This window comes from Mirounga angustirostris, unplaced genomic scaffold (genome assembly GCF_029215605.1).
Source record: "Mirounga angustirostris isolate CCGP_5_RB_7025 unplaced genomic scaffold, mMirAng1.0.hap1 SCAF_5, whole genome shotgun sequence".
Taxonomy (NCBI): Eukaryota; Metazoa; Chordata; class Mammalia; order Carnivora; family Phocidae; genus Mirounga; species Mirounga angustirostris.
In genome coordinates, this window is record NW_026991713.1 from 114,689,287 (window position 1) to 114,707,067 (window position 17,781).

A 17,781-nucleotide genomic window follows, 5' to 3' on the forward strand; every position below is an offset into this window, starting at 1 on the left:
TAGGGCCAGAGAAGAAGGCCGGGCAGGGAAGTGAGATGGGTCGGGTTCTCGGTTTTTGAACAGGCCGGACCGCTGCGTCTGTGCCAGTGCAGCCGGACAGTGGGAAGCGCGCAGGGGACGCGGGGTTGGATCCTGCACCAGGGCCCAAAGTTACCGCTGGGCAAAAAAAAAAAAAAAAACAAAGAAAAGACCCTGCGATCCACAGCGCCTGTCCTCTTAGGTTAAGGGTTGAGGAATGTGATGGGACATAAGAAAGGGCTTTAGATCCGGATAGGCTCGGTGCGAACCTCATGTTCTGCCATTCGAGTTCTGGCGATCTTTACAGCACCCTGAAGAGTAGATGAAAGAATGTGAGATGCTGGATCAGTGTTGAGCAGTGCTTGGGCCGCGATTCTTCGGCAGCTTTGGCCGCCTTGAGCCAAGAAAGTCCGAGAGTAACCAAAGGCGTGTGGGAAGGTTGCCTGCCCCCAGACTGGGCCGAGGGAGCGAGGGCACCTTCCCCAGCACCACCACTAACGTCTTGCCCTGGGGAGCCGGGCAGAGCCCAGCCTCAGCCCGATTTACTAGGCCGCAGGCCTCGGGGGAGGGAGCATTGAGGACGCAGTACGGACTGTCAACCCTTGAAAGGGGTACCGTGGGCCTTAACCTTTCTAGTATAACGCCCCGCAACCTCAGGCACCCGGAAGAGCCCCCAGGCCCACCTTGGGGGGATTGAAAGGGGTTTTAAGGATGGAGTCCTGCGGCCCGGAAATCCCCGAATTGCCAGGGCCTCTTTGTCAGTTCGGGGTGGGTTAGGAGGGTTATTAGCAGAAATCTAAGCGGAGACTGTAAGCTACTCTTCCCTCTGAGCCGCACTGCCGGCATTTACCTTGGCATTGCGGGGCAAGGCCCGTAGGGTATTGTCCCCGACGCCCGCCCCTCGCCCTGCACCGTGGACTTGTGGGAAATGTAGTCCCCCCGACCCCCTCGGCGGCGCTTCCGGATACCTCCCTTTGCGGCCCGCGTTCTTCCCACTTGTTCCGGTTCGGTTTCTCTGTACCGCAAACGCTGGAGCCGTTGCGGCGGAAATCCCCCTTCCCGCTGCCTAGCCCTCCGGGGCCAATTCACAATGCCACATCCGCTTCCAGCAAGAGGGGCCCTCTGTGATACCTTCAGAGGTATCCTGCTGAGACCTGGTGTGAATCGGGGAACTGGGGTCTAATTTTTTGCTGCTGCTTGCTCACTTACTTTGGGGGCAAGTATCTGAAGGCAGGCGCCGTTTAGATAATTAAAGACTACCGTTTTCCCGAATGCCAGGTATTTGCCAAGAGAATGACACACGTTCCAAAACCGCTATAGGGTGTTTACGAAAGAGGAAATGGAGGCTCACGGTAACTAATTCGCGCAGGGTCCCACAGTTTAGTAAGTAGCAGAGCCAGAAGCAGTCCAAAAAAAGCCTCTTGCTGCGCGCCTGGGTGGCTCAGTCGTTAAGCGTCTGCCTTCGGCTCAGGTCATGATCCCAATTTCCTGGGATCGAGCCCCGCATCAGGCTCCCTGCTCCGCGGGAGGCCTGCTTCTCCCTCTCCCCCTCCCCCTGCTTGTGTTCCCTCTCTCGCTGTGTCTCTCTCTGTCAAATAAATAAATAAAATCTTAAAAAAAAAAAAAAGAAAAAAATACTCTGAAAATTTTTTTAAAAAAATCCTCTTGCTTTAGATCTTGGAGTTCTTCCAGGACGCCAAAGTGTTAACAAACTAACAGTTTTTGTAATTTACTCAAACTAGGAAGAATGTATGTGTTTTATTTATTTATTTTTTTTTAAGATTTTATTTATTTATTTGACAGAGAAAGACACAGTGAGAGAGGGAACACAAGCAGGGGGGAAATGGGAGAGGGAGAAGCAGACTCCCTGCTGAGCAGGGAGCCCGATGCGGGACTCGATCCCGGGACTCCAGGATCATGACCTGAGCCGAAGGCAGTCGCTTAACCAACTGAGCCACCCAGGCGCCCCTGTGTTTTATTTTTTTTAATTTACGTGTTTTAATATCTGCTGCTTCCTCTCTTTGTATTATATTCATTTCAGTTTCGATCTGTTCAGTCATGCATACTTATAAAAGGGCTGGGGTGTTTATTTCTAAGTCTTCATTTTGACAACTCTTCAATAAGTTTATGTAATAAGCAAACGTATAGTATGTTGGTCTTTAGGTACGGATGAATAGGAATTTTCTGTCAGTGGTTTTGTGGAATTTCCATTTGCAGGTAGTGTGGATTTCCAATCAAGGAGAATAGCATAAGGAGAAAGGAAATTGAGATTATTCAGATAAAGGTATTTTAAAAGTAGCTCTCTCATGTAGCTGTGCTGATTTATATGTGGTAATTCCTACTGAAACACAATGATGAATATGATGGATTGACTCAGTTCCTAAGCTGCCTTCCATTTATGTGAACAACCTATAATTCTACCTAAAATATATCTCATGGAACACTAGTTAATATCTTTCAGTACCTTCAGAACAGTGCCTGATATGAAGCATTGTTTTTTGTTTTTTTTTTTTAAGATTTTATTTACTTATTTGACGGAGACAGAGATAGCGAGAGCAGGAACACAAGCAGCGGGAGTGGGAGAGGGAGAGCAGGCTTCCCACCGAGGAGGGAACCTGATGTGGGACTCGATCCCAGGACCCTGAGATGATGACCTGAGCCGAAGGCAGACGCTTAACGACTGAGCCACCCAGGCGCCCTGAAGCATTGTTTTTTTAACTGAGATTTAATTGACATACAACATTATATTCGTTTCAGGTGTACAAAATAATGATTGTTTATTTGTACATACTACTAAATGATCGCCATAATAAGTGAAGCATTCTTTTTTCTTTTAAAGATTTTATTTATTTATTTGACAGAGAGCCCAAGCAGGAGGGAGCGAAAGGCAGAGGGAGAGGGAGAAGCAGGCTACCCACTGAGCAGGGAGCCCGGCCCGCGGAAAGGCAGATAGATGTTTAACTAACCGAGCCACCCAGGCGCTCTAAGTGAAGCATTCCTGCTTGTGTCTTTCTAGAGATATTTTAATTAAGAATGGGCCCACTTCTTACACATGACCATAAAAAAGGTAAAATAGTATCTTTATGTGTTTTAATAAACCTAAAGGAGTAAATTTTAAAATAACCGAAAAATTATTCTTTTTTTTTTTTCTTTTAAATTCGGCAGGTGAGTTGTTACACACTCCTTAGCGGATTCCAAATTATTCTTTTAGATGCTCTTTACAAGCATTTTTAAACTCCTACTATGTCCCATGGGACGTAATTAACACTGAGGTTACAAAGCCCCTCAGGGAACTCAGTCTAGGGTGGTAAGTAGCCATGTAATATAATAATCACAACACAATGCAAAAGTGTTAAAATTGAAGGATATAAAAAGTGCTATATTATGTACACAAAAGCAAGTACATAAATGTTCATAACAGTACTATTTGGTAACAGCCCAAATTTGGAAACAACCCAGTGACCATGAACAGTAGAATAGATACTACTGAAGAGCAGTGAGAACAAATGAACCACACCTATTCAACATCTATGTATCTCATAGACTTAATGTTGAGGGAAAAGAATCTAAATTCAAAAGAGAACATAATGTGTGATGCCATTTATATAAATTTCAAAAACAGGCAAAAGCAACATTTTTAAATTCAGGCTGGAGATGCAGTGTCTGGAAAAGGTTGAGGGAAACTTGGGGTTCTAGTAACATACTATTTCTTGAATTAGATGCTTATTACATGAGTATGTTCAATTTGTGACACTATTGAAATGTATAATTAAGATTTATTTGAAGCCTAAAAAAACAAGTGAATAAATAAAAAGCAGAATCAGACCTATAAATACAAAGAACAAACTGATGGTTGCCAGAAGAGGAGTGGTGGATTGGGCACAATGGGTGAAGGAGAGACAAAAATACAGGTTTCCAGCTATGGGATGAATAAGGCATGGGAGTAAAAGGCACAGCATAAGGAATATAGTCAGTGATACTGTAATAGTGATATAATTGGACAGATGGTAGCTACACTTGTGGTGAACATAGCATAATGTATAAATTTGTCAAATCGCTAAGTTGTACACCTGAAACTAATGAAACATTGTGTGTCAGCAATACTCAAAGAAAAAAAAGGGGGGCTCAGTCGGTAAGGTGTCTGCCTTTGGCTCAGATTATGAGCCTGTGTCAGGCTCCCTGTTCAGTGGGGAGTCTGCTTCTCCCTCTCACTCTGCCCCTATCCCCTGCTTGTGTGTGTACTCTCTCTCTCAGTCAAATGAATAAATCTTTAAAAAAAATTTTTTAAGGGCGCCTGGGTGGCTCAGTTGGTTAAGTGACTGCCTTCGGCTCAGGTCATGATCCTGGAGTCCCGGGATCGAGTCCCACATCGGGCTCCCTGCTTGGCAGGAAGTCTGCTTCTCCCTCTGACCCTCTCATGCTCTCTCTGTCTTGTTCTCTCTCTCAGATAAATAAATAAAGTCTTTAAAAAAAATTTTTTTTTAAGAAAAAGGGCATCTGTGTGGCTCAGTCGGTTAAGCTTCTGCTTTCGGCTCAGGTCATGATCCTGGAGTCCCGGGATCGAGCCCCACATCGGGCTCCCTGCTCGGCGGGGAGTCTGCTTCTCCCTCTGACCTTCCCCCCTCTCATACTCTCTCTCTCTCTCAAATAAATAAAACCTTCAAGAAAAAAAAGAGAAAATCTCTTCTTTAACTCTCTTAAAAAAAGATTTATTTTTCTTTGTGTATGTTATACTTCATTTAAAATTGACATTTAAAAAATTGTACATGTAGGGGCACCTGACTGTCTCAGTTGGTAGAACATGTGACTCTTGATCTCAGGGTTGTAAATTCAAGCCCCATGCTGGATGTAGAGATTACTTAAAAATAAAATCTTTTAATGAGCACCTGGGTAGCTCAGTCGGTTGAGTGTCCAACTCTTGATTTCAGCTCCAGTCATATATCTCAGGGTTGTGGGATTGAGCCCTGGGTCAAGTTCCTTGATCAACAGGGTGTTGCTGGAGATTCTCTCTCTTTCTCTCTGCCCCTCCTCCCCTCAAATAAATAAATCTTAAAAAAACAAAAGTCCTTGGGGCCCCTGGGTGGCTCAGCCAGTTAAGCGTCTGCCTTCGGTTTAGGTCATGATCTCAGGGTTCTGGGATCAAGCCCAATGTCAGGCTCCCTGCTCAGCAGGGAGTCAGCTTGTCTCTCTCTCTCTCTCTTTCCCTCTGCCCCTGCCCTGCTTCGTGCACGCACTCTCTCTCTCTCAAAGTAAAAATCCTTTTTAAAAAAAGAGTGCGTGCTCTTAACCCTCATATCTATCACCACATTAAAGAAATCCTAAATATTAAAAAATAAATAAGTAAATAAGAAATAAAAAAATAAAATCTTTAAGGGGTGCCTGGCTGGCTCAGTCAGAAGAGCATGTGACTCTTGATCTCAAGGTCATGAGTTCAAGTCCCACGTTGGGCATGGAACCTACTTAAAAATAAACTTTAAAAAAAATAAAATCTTTTTAAAAAATTGTACATGCCACAGGAACAAGAGAGTAATTAAATCTATGTGACACAGATGAGGAAGATCATAGAGAAAGCAACATTTGAGCTGGTTTTTCTGGGATGAGATGGTATTTACAAGCAGAGAAGGTAAGAGAGAACCATTCTAAGGAAAGGTGAAAAAGCTAAAACACATGGTATGTGATAAGCAGCAAGTCTGCTCATGTAATGGGACCGAACATATGAGGGAAGGTGGGACAAGGTATTGGATGCAAAGTTGGCTGAGGCTCACTTAAAGGTCATATATGCCATGAAAAGGAGTTTGTGTTCCGTTTATAAATCCATAAAGACAATATATTTTTGTATGAACTACAATTTGATCAGGAAAGCACAACCATTATGATGGATATGGTATCAGACATTAATTACAGGGATTAAACTATCTAATTGTGGGAGCTACTGAAGAGTCTTTGGAAAGCTATTGCCTCTGCATCTGGAGGGGAGCTTGAAACTGCTATAGATCAGTGTGTGTTATAGTCAAGAACTTACATGAAGTAGGGATGAACAAAGACAAACTGAAACCCCTAAGGCCACGTGGAACCAATGAGGACAAATTGAATTCTATGTTCTCTCTCACTGCCTCTAAAGTCAATGACATTGGATGGCCTTCAGAACAAAACGGTACCAGTCTTCATGGAGCTGAACTCATGCCTGACCTAAGACTCAGGAAAGTAGGTCAAGGTGCTACTCCATGCCTGGTACCCTTCAGAGATGCTTCACTCCTACCTGCCAAATCTCACATAAATTCTTACGGTCAACCCTAATTTAGAACAATACAAGGAAGGGAATGCTGGGAGATAGAGTTGTAGCTTCTCTAAGAATAATGACCCAATACAAATTCACCAATATTATTCTAATTTTTACTTTTATTTATTTTTTTGAGAGAGAGAGTAAGGGAGCACGAGTGGGGGGCAGAGGGAGAGGGAGAAGTAGGCTTCCCGCGGAGCAGGGAGCCCAATGTGGGGCTCAATCCCAGGACCCTGAGATCATGACCTGAGCAGAAGACAGACACTTAACCTACTGAGCCATTCAGGTACCGCATTCTAATTTTTACTTTTAGAGTGACCAGAGTTTATTCCAGAAATATACAGAAAGGTGAACATTAAAAAATCTAACATAGGGCGCCTATGACCAAGAGTCAGACGCTTAACCAACTGTGCCACCCAGGCACCCCAAAACTACAAACTTTTAGAAGGTATGACAGTCTTAACTAATGCAACTAGATTAAAGAAAATGAATGAGATATAAGAATCAGAAAAGAGGGGCGCCTGGGTGGCTCAGTTGTTAAGCATCTGCCTTTGGCTCAGGTCATGATCCCAGGGTCCTGGGATCGAGCCCCACATCGGGCTCCCTGCTCTGCGGGAAACCTGCTTCTCCCTTTCCCACTCCCCCTGCTTGGGTTCCCTCTCTCGCTGTGTCTCTCTCTCTCTGTCAAATAAATAAATAAAATCTTAAAAAAAGAATCAGGAAAGAAAAGGTAAATATTTCATTATTTGTGGATAAGTTGTCCACATAGAAAATTTAAGGGAAGCTACTATTATTACAACTAAGAAAGTGTTCAGCAAGGTCATTGAACATAAGATCAATCAATAATGATCCTTTAAAGCAACAGCAACAGATTAGAAAATGTAATAGAAAAAATATTCACAATAGCAATAAATTCCAAAGTACTAGAAACAGAAGATGTATAATATCTTTACGGAGAAAAACTAAAATTTATCTGGACATGAAAAATCTGAATAAACAGACATATGTTGGGGTTAATGTCGAGCATGAAATCAGCCATAATACCTGGCTTGCTAAAATGTAACACAGAGGCCGCTGGGGGCGAGGGAGGGTTTCCGAGAAGGGCGTGGGCCTGAATGCCTCTACCTTCCCAAACAGCCGATCTGTGAACTAAGAGATGTATGCATTGTCCCTTAGGCTGTGTTTAGTAGCACACGCAGATTAGCATATCTTTCCCATAAATCCTCTCAGTTTCAGTAAGACCCCTTGTCACTTCTCATGTGCTTGAGAAACAGTGATGGGGATATCCTGAAGGACCAATAAAAGCGGGAGCCAAGATGAGCAAAGGGTCTTGGTCTCTGAGTGTTGACCCCCTTACCTTCTCCTCTCTTTCACGGCAAAGTTTGGAGTCATCTTTCATTCTTCAGTACAAGGGTTGCTGGCCATTCCCGGCAGACATCTGATAGTCATATCCAAAATTATAAAGATGAGAATTCTTCCCAAATTATCCGTAAATACATTCCAATTATAATCCCTGTAGGACTCTGAAGAACTTTATAAACTTTATAAACTGACTCTAAAAAAACCCTAAAGAAAAGCCCAGAACAGGCAAGATGATTCCCAAAAGAATGTGATGGAATGTTAGGGTGAGTTAACTGCTACAATCAACAGCTGCAGTATTTCAGAGGCTTAACACAATAAAGTTTCTCTCTCACTCATATCACAGTACAGTAATAGTCAGTGGCAGAAGAGCAAGGGGGAGGACCGATTCTGCTCCATTGAGTCTTCCAGGAATGCAGGATCCTCTGCCTTGTGGCTCCATTATCCCATAGGACCTCAGAGTCCACTGGGTCTGGTGCATCCAGCCAGAAGAAGAGGTTTGAGGGAAGGCATGGAGAATCTCAAGGGAGATTTTTAGGAACCCTGTCTGGAAGTGGCAAAGACTGCTTTCCACCAGCATTTCGTTGGTCCCCCTTAATCTCAAGCAAGACTGAAAAATTCTAGTCTAGCTAAATTTCTAGAGAAGAAGAAAACTTGGTGAACAACTAGCAGTCTCTACCACAAAAGACTGGTCCTGCCAAGTAGCATACTTAAGAATCATTAGTAATTAATAAGTGTGTGATACTGACTGAAGAAAAGCCATTTAGTTTAATGGGACAGAAGAGAGAACTCAGACAGGAATTAAAGATTACTGGAGAAAGTATGAACTATTTCATAAATGGCAATGGAACAAACTCTATATAGAAAGCAAAGATAAGGCGCACTTGGGTGGCTCAGTTGGTTAAGCGACTGCCTTCAGCTCAGGTCATGATCCTGGAGTCCTGGGATCGAGTCCCACATCGGGCTCTCTGCTCGGCGGGGGTTCTGCTTCTCCCTCTGCCCTCTTCCCTCTCGTGCTCTCTGTCTCTCATTCTCTCTCTCTCAAATAAATAAATAAAATCTTAAAAAAAAAAAAAAAAAGAAAGCAAAGATAATAAGATCCTTACCTCGGATAGACACATAATAAATTCCACAGAGATGAGGGATCTAATGTGTAAAGTACATCTTTAAAGTCATTAGAAGAAAATAGAGCTGCTGCATTACCCATCTCCAGGGGGCGCCATTCACGTTGTAATCTATATTAATTAGTGCCCCCTGGAGGTGTGTAGCACAATGATCTCGTTTATGATTAAGTGTTAAGGAAAGGATTACTTAAGGCCCAAAAATAGAATTGCAAAAAGAAAATATGGATACATCTCTTAGCTTAGGCTGCAATAACTAAATGCTATAAACTGGGTGGACAATTACTTATTTCTCATAATTCTGAAGTCTGGGAAGTCCAAGATCAACAGACCAGCAGAGTGTGGTTCTTGGTGAGGGCCCCCTACCCGGCTTGTAGGTGGCTCTCTTTTTGCTGTATCCTCACATGTGTTTTGCTAGATGTGATACATGCTCCTTGAGAGGAAGAGAGATCTCTTTCTCTTCTTTTCGGTGCACTAATCTTATTAAGAGTCCCAGCTTCATCATCTAATCTAAGCCTAACTACCTCCCCAAAGTTCTCACCTCCAAATAGTATAACATTGGGGAAAAGAGTTTCAGGATATGAATTTAGGGTAAACATAAACATTCAATACATCACAATACATTTGACTACATCCAGATCAAAAACTTTGGTGTGAAAGAAGATACATATTTAAAATTAAAGTATGTTATAGATTTGGAGAGAGTCAACACGTGTTGAGTGATATAGTCTCCAAATCCATCTCCCTTCTCCCTTGTCTCTGTGGAAATTATAAAAAGCCCCAAATTCAACGTCCTAGGCTCTCCTACAGCTAAAGGTAGCCATGTGTCACTGTTCTTGTTTATGTATATAATAGACACTGTCCGATAGTGTTTCCGTGAAGGTTTGTTTGTTTATTTATTTTGATGTAGTGTTCCATGATTCATTGTTTGCATATAACACCCAGTGCTCCATTCAATACATGCCCTCTTTAATACCCATCACCAGGCTAACCCATCCCCCCACCCCCTCCTCTCTAGAACCCTCAGTTTGTTTCTCAGAGTCCATAGTCTCTTATGGTTCGTCTCCCCCTCTGATTTCCACCCCTTCGTTTTTCCCTTCCTACTATCTTCTTTTCTTTTAACATATACTGTATTATTTGTTTCAGAGGTGCAGGTCTGTGATTCATCAGTCTTATACAATTCACAGCGCTCACGATAGCACATACTCTCCCCAGTATCCATCACCCAGCCGCCCCATCCCTCCCACCCCCCACCACTCCAGCAACCCTGTTTGTTTCCTGAGATTAAAAATTCCTCATATCAATGAGATCATATGATACATGTCTTTCTCTGATTGACTTATTTTGCTTAGCATAATACCCTCTAGTTCCATCCACATAGTTGCAAATGGCAAGATTCCATGAAGGTTTTTAACGGGTAAAGATTTAGCTGGAGCACCCCTTTGCCCTTTTTAGCCTTTGCCTTTTACTTTCAACCTTCTTATTCTTGAAATGTTGAAATAGATGGAAGTATAGCAACTATCTTGTCCCACAATGATGAAAGCCATGTATCAAGTTGGTGAAAACTGAAACAGAAGAGGAGCCTCAGTCCTTGGTAGCTTCATGAACACCTGCACCAGCCCGGTATGGTCTGTGCAAAATCTCCTGATCCAAGAAAAATATAAACATTTGTCTTTCTGTAGGGTTTTATTGCTTGAAGCAAAATTGAATTTCTAACTGAAACAATCTGTAATAGACAAAAAAACCTTTTGTACAGAATGAAGAATTCTTACAGTTAATTCAAACCAAAGGACAAAAAACTCAATAGAAAAATGGGTCAGGGAAAAGATTAGCACATAGCAAAAGAGGAATAACAAATGGCCAAAAACACAAATGGGAAGATAAGCTCTATAATAATCAGTGAAATGCAAATTAAAACAACAATGAAATACCACTTTTTATTCCTCAGTCCTGCTAATGATCTTATGTCTGACAATATAAAATGCTGATGAGAATATGAACATACGGAACTCTCATACATTCCCTTTTTTAAACTTCTTTTTAAAGATTTTATTTATTCATTTGACAGAGAGAGAGCGAGCGAGCGAGAGAGAGCACAAGCAGGGGGAGCAGCAGGCAGAGGGAGAAGCAGGCTCCCTGCTGAGCAAGGAGCCCGATGCCGGGTTGATCCCAGAACACAGGGATCATGACCTGAGCTGAAGGCAGCCGCTTAACCAACTGAGCCACCCAGGCACCCAGATCTCATACACTCCTAATGAGAATGTAAATTGATACAACCTTCTGGAGACCAATTTGGTATTTTCTACTAAAAATGAAAATACATATACCTAGTAATGAAGCAATTTCCTTTGTTAGCATAAATTCTAGAAAACTTTCACCATGTGCGCATGGAGACAGATATAAGGATATTCATTAGAGAGCCGTTTGTAGTATTAAGCAGTTTGAAACAACCAAATACCTTCAAATGGAGAATACATAATGAAATATGGAACACAGGAATAATGAAATACTATATAGCAATGAAAAGGAATAAACTATGCTAGACTCTATGAATCTTGAGAATATAATGTTAAGTGAAAAAATAAATTTTTAGAATATATAAAACACACAAAACAATTATAAATTGTTTATACCAACTTAGTATATAAACTTATTTTTTAATAAAAAGAGAAAAATAAATTTATGCTAGTGACTGCCTTGATGGGTGGAGGGACTGGTTATGGTGCATAAAAGGTCTGCATTTTTATCCAAATATTTTATTTCCCTTTAAGAAACAAACATGGAAAGTTGTGACAGTTTTTAAATTTTTTATAGAATGTTACCCAGTTGCCCTCCATTATTGAATAATCCATCTTTTCCCCCTGATTTGAAATACTAGTTCCCACAATTCAACAACAACAAAAAAATCAGATTTTAATATGGGCAAAGAGCTTGAATAGACATTTCTCTAAAAAAGATATGCAAATGGACAATAAGCACATTAAATGATCCTAAACATCACTAAGTAGTAAGCAAATGCAAATCAGTTGGTTTTGGTTTCTTTTTAGATTTTCTATTTCTATTTTCTATTTCTCTACTGATATTTTCATTTTGTTCACACAATGCTTTCTTAACTTTCTCCACATCCTTCTTTAGTTCTTTGAGTGTCTTTAAAAACAATTATTTTAGGGCGCCTGGGTGGCTCAGTTGGTTAAGCGGTCATGATCCTGGACTCCCTGGATGGAGTCCCGCATTGAGCTCCCTGCTCGGCAGGGAGTCTGCTTCTCCCTCTGACCCTCCCCCCTCTCATGTACTCCCTCGCTCTCATTCTCTCTCTCTCAAATAAAAATAAATAAAATCTTAAAAAAAATAATAATAAAAAATAAAAACAGTTATTTTAAAGTCTTTTTCTAGTATATGTGCCATTAATTAGATCTTTATGAGTGACATTTGTTATTGCTTTGTTTTTTTCATTGAATGGACCATATTTACTGTTTTTTGTATGCCATGTGATTTGTTGTTGTTGTTGTTTAATACTGGGCATTTGAATCTAATAATGTGGTAACTCTGGATATCAGATTCTTCCCTGTCCCCAGGGTTTCCTGTTTTTTGTTATTTGGTTTTTGTTTATTGTTATTGTTTGTTGATTGTTGTAGGCTGTCTGTGTGAGGATCAGCCTGAGGTAAAACTAAAAGTCTTCTCAAGTCTTTTCAGAGCCTTTCCCTGGGCATGTGTGGTCACTTCTAGTTTTTCTTGTGTTTGCAGTTGCTTTTTTTTTTTTTAAGATTTTATTTATCCATTCAACAGTTAGTGGGAGAGAGCTCAAGAGAAAGCCCAAGCAGGGGGAGCAGCAGAGGGAGAGGGAGAAGTAGGCTCCCCACTGAGCAGGGAGCTAGATGCGGGGGTTCAATCCCAGGACCCTGGGATCATGACCTGAGCCGAAGACAGATGCTTAACCAACTGAGCCACACAGGTGCCCCAAAATAAATAAAATCTTAAAAAAAAATTAACTGTGGAAATAAAGGAGCATTGATTCAAGGAAAAAGCTGAGGGGCGCCTGGATGGCTCAGTCGGTTAAGCCTCAGATTCTTGATTTCAGCTCAGGTCATGATCTTGAACCCCAAGTCAGGCTTCTGGCTTGGGCTCAGTGGGAGTCTGCTTGAGATTCTCTCTCCCTCTGCCACCCCCCCCCCCCGCTTGTGCTCGCTCTCTCAAATAAATAATAGATTTTAGATGAAATCTATTATTTATTTGAGAGAGAGCACACACAAGAGGGTGGAGGGGCAGAAAGAGAGGGAGAAGCAGACTCCCCACTGAGCAGGGAGCCTGACTTGGGGCTCGATCCCAGGACCCTGAGATCATGAACTAATCCGAAGGCAGACACTCAACCATCTGATCTACCCAGGTACTCCAAATAATAAATCTTTTTTTTTTTTTTTAATTTTATTTATTTATTTGACAGGGAGAGACACAGTGAGAGAGGGAACACAAGCAGGGGGGAGTGGGAGAAGGAGAAGCAGGCTTCCCGCAGAGCGGGCAGCCTGATGCAGGGCTCGATCCCAGGACTCTGGGACCATGACCTGAGCCGAAGGCAGATGCCTAACGACTGAGCCACCCAGGTGCCCCCCAAATAATAAATCTTAAAAGAAAAAGAAAAACAACTAAATCTCAGTAAAAACAGTAAGCTTTGTGTTGTTTGAACTTGCCTTATTTCCATCCCTCTCTCCCTAGCTCTGCAGTAGCCTTGAAAGCAAACTGTCTTATAATCATAGTGCTTTGAAAAGCATCATCCTAGCAGCCTCTGGATGGGGAAGAACAGGTGGGGAAAGCCCCCAAAAGTCCGATGCCCAGAGAATTATTGCTACTTGACCTTGCTGGCAGCTCCCTGGAAAAGCCCCAGTCTCAGGACTTACCTTTCACTCGACTCAGAACTCACTTAGCACCAACAATCCTATGTATTTGTTGAAAACCAGTTTTAACTGTTTACCATTGCAGTGGCTATGGCAGCAATAATAGGGAGAACAAGAGGTTGAAAAAAAAAATTTAAAGGAAAATCTGGAGAATGAGATGTCCACAGAGGGTTTTGAAAAACCGCAACATATATTTTTGGAAATCCAGAATACCACGAATCTATGCAGAGTTGTGTCCGTGCCCAGGAGACACTGAGACACTGGGTAGCTACTTCAGTGGCTACAAATGACAAAGAACACAGACATTACAGAACTAGCTCGGATAAGTCATTAAACAAACAAACAACAACAAACAGGAACAGCATAAACTCCTGGGGAGAAACCCAGGTGTTCTTGTGTATGAGTAACTTGCGCAATGACACAGATAGCACCCAGGCCACATATATATGTATTGCAAAAGTTTCCCCACTCGCAGTGAACACCTGAAACTCTATTTCCTTTGATAATCTACTCTCTCTGGAAACTTCCCACACCAATCTCAGGGCGTTGCTGTCAGTGCTAATGCTGTTATCAGATTTTCTTTTTGAGGAATGTGGATGTGGAACTGAGGGATTTGAGAGGAGGATTGGCTTCTTGAAGGGTGGAGATGAAAAATTTGGGACACAAATTTGCCATGCTCTCTGCCATTTACAAAGGGCAGCAAAAACAAAACAAAACCTTTGCAAAGATACAGGGCACTAAATGAGAATACTGCCTGGGTTCCTGATGGCCTTCCCAATGACTGGCACTAGTATTTTCTTAGGACTGACTGCGTTTGAAGTTTTGAGTACTGTGAGTGAGCCTGAATTCTCATAATGAGAACTTATTTTTTCTTTTTCTCTTTTCCCCTTTTGTCTTTTTCTTTCTTATGCTACCTCGGGTTTTGTTTTCTGTAACTTCCAACTAAAGAAATACTAACTTTACACGGGCTGCCATTTGTCTTTAGAACTTTTAAATATTATTTTGTTCATTTGTCAGGAAAAGAGAAATCACTCTAGATATTTCCAACACTAAGGGATTTATAAAACCACTGGAAGGGTTGGAGGTCAAAGTTCAGGGAATGGCCGTGATTAGCCAGTTTGCAGCTAGGTTCAAAGACTGAGATACTAGTTATTGTTGGCAGGGTCAACTGTTCTGGGAACAGTTCTGTTGTCACAAAGGCCTGCAGCATCTTATTGAAGTTGAAAATGAGAGGTGGAGGAGGTTGTGTTGATTCAGCAGCTTCCAAAATTAACAAGTGATTAATACATTCAAGCCATGCTGGAAATATTACAGCTTCTGGGAGAGAAGAAAAAACAACAGGAGATTGCACTTAAAGACTATATTTTTCCCCAAAGGACTCCAGGTACTTTGCATTTTTAGCCACTGCTAATTTTTAATTATTTCATGATAACAGCTTGTTCCACTCTAAAATAACACTGGCGGGGCGCCTGGGTGGCTCAGTGGGTTAAGCGTCTGCCTTTGGCTCAGGTCATAATCTCAGCATCCTGGGATCGAGCCCCATGTCGGGCTCTCTGCTCAGTAGGGAGTCTGCTTTTCTCTCTCTTTCTCTGTCTCTGTCTCTCAAATAAATAAATAAAATCTTTAAAAAAATAAAATAAAATGACACTGGCATTGTGAAGTGGCTTGACTTAACGTGTCTAAGGGAGATCTTTCTGCTATGTTAAAGGAATAATCAGACCTGCCTGAAAAGTAGCCTGTAGGTCTGGCCTGCTACAAATACGATGACTATATAAAAGATTGTCCACAACCAATCATAATAAAATTTGAAGGAGGGTTTACAATTCATTCTATCTCCTGATATCCTCTTATCTTTTGTGGGCCTTGCTAAACTGTTTAAACAAAGCATTCTATTCACCCTCCTTCTCTGAGGATTCTGGGATGGAATTGTTATTTTTTTTTTTAATTTTATTTATTTATTTGACAGAGAGAGAGACACACAGCGAGAGAGGGAACACAAGCAGGGGGAGTGGGAGAGGGAGAAGCAGGCTTCCCACTGAGCAGGGAGCCCGATGCGGGGCTCGATCTTAGGACCCCGGGATCATGACCTGAGCCGAAGGCAGATGCTTAACGACTGAGCCACTCAGGCGCCCTGATATTGTTAATTTGAAAAGAAGCAAAGAGAAGTAATAATGGAGGGTTGTAGAATCCTGGGATGTCAGTTAATCCTAGAATGACCTGTAATGAACTGAATTATGTCTCCTGCAAAATTCATATATTGAAATCCTAACCTCGAGTACCTTAAATGTGAATGTATTTGGAGATAGGGCCTTTATTTATTTTTTCTTAAGATTTTATTTATTTATTTGACAGAGAGAGCGAGAGAGAGAGCACAAGCAGGGGGAGCTGCAGGCAGAGGGAGAAGGAGAAGCAGGCTTACTGAGCAGGGAGCCTGACTTGGGGCTCGATCCCAGGACCCTGAGCCAAATCATGACCTGAGCCAAAAGCAGATGCTTAACCTCAACTGAGCCACCCAGGCACCCCTAGATAGGGCCTTTAACTAGGTAATTAAGATGAAATGAGGTCATAGGATATGACCCTAATCTAGTATGACTGGTGTCCTTATCAAAAGACAAGATTAGAGGGTTCCAGGGTGGCTCAGTTGGTTAAGTGTCCTGACTCTTGGTCTTGGCTCAGGTGGTGATCTCATGGGTCATGGGATAAAGCCCCTCTCTGGGCTCCACACTCAACACGGAGTCTACTTGGGATTCTCTCTCTCATCTCCCCCTGCTCCCTTTCCCTCTCTCTCTCAAATAAATAAATATTTAAAAAAAAAAAAGGACAATATTAGGACATAGACACCACGGAAAAGGTCCCACATGAGGACATAATGAGAAGATGACCATCTGCAAGCCAAGGAGAGGGGCTTTAGGAGAAACAAAATCTGCTGACACTTTGATCTTGGACTTCTAGCCTGCAGAAGTGTAAGAAAATAAAATTCTGTTGTTTAAGCCACTCAGTGTGTGGTATTTTGTTTGGCAGCCTGAGCAGACTAGCACACACACACACACACACACACACTTTTTTTGGTAGAGAACGTGATCATGTCACATAGTGGTCATGGATAAGGACAGGAGGGATGGTGGGGGAAGAAGCCTGGTTGCCTGACTCCTGGTTTCCTTCCATTATACCACGTTTCTAGTCTACATTCTTGTTTGTTGACCACACAATTCTAATTTAGTATCCTGGGATGCAATATTGTGAATTAACTGTGCAGAAGTCTGACGTTCACTAAGTATGCAGTATCACTTGTATCCCAGATAACACGAGAAGCAATCTTGTACCAATATAGTCCAAATTATTCTTTCCTGGCACATCTCTTAATCCCTCTGAAGTAAGGTCTTTATGATTATCAGCAATCTGCTATTTCAAAGTTGAATGTATGAAATTTCCATTTATCCCCATGCATATGTGCAGAATTTGCAATTATAAATTGTTTTTCATGACCAAATTGATTATCTTGACTAGACATCCATGAAATGAAATATATAAGGTGATTTTCAGCTTGAGTCTTCAGTATACATCATGTAGTTTAATACAAACACTCTTATTCTTTATTCTGTTGGGATTTCTTTGAAAGACATTTCATTTTAATGTATTCAAACAAAACCCATAGAAAAATACTAAATCCAGGGATGCCGGGGTGGCTCAGTTGTTTAAGCATCTGCCTTTGGCTCAGGTCATGATCCCAGGGTCCTGGGATGGAGTCCTGCATCGGGCTCTCTGCTCAGTGGGGAGCCTACTTCTCCCTCTGCCTGCTGCTCCCCCTGCTTGTGCTCACTCTCTCTCAGACAAATAAATGAATAGAATCTTTTTTTTTTTTTTAAAGATTTTATTTATTTATTTGAGAGAGAGAGCCTGAGAGGGAGGAGGGTCAGAGGGAGAAGCAGAAGCAGACTCCCTGCTGAGCAGGGAGCCCGATGTGGGGCTCGATCCTCAGACTCCAGGATCATGACCTGAGCCTGAAGGCAGTCACTCAACCACCTGAGCCACCCAGGCCTCCCAATGAATAGAATCTTTAAAACAAAACAAAACAAAAAGAACCCCCAAACTCTTACAAAATAAGAAATATGCT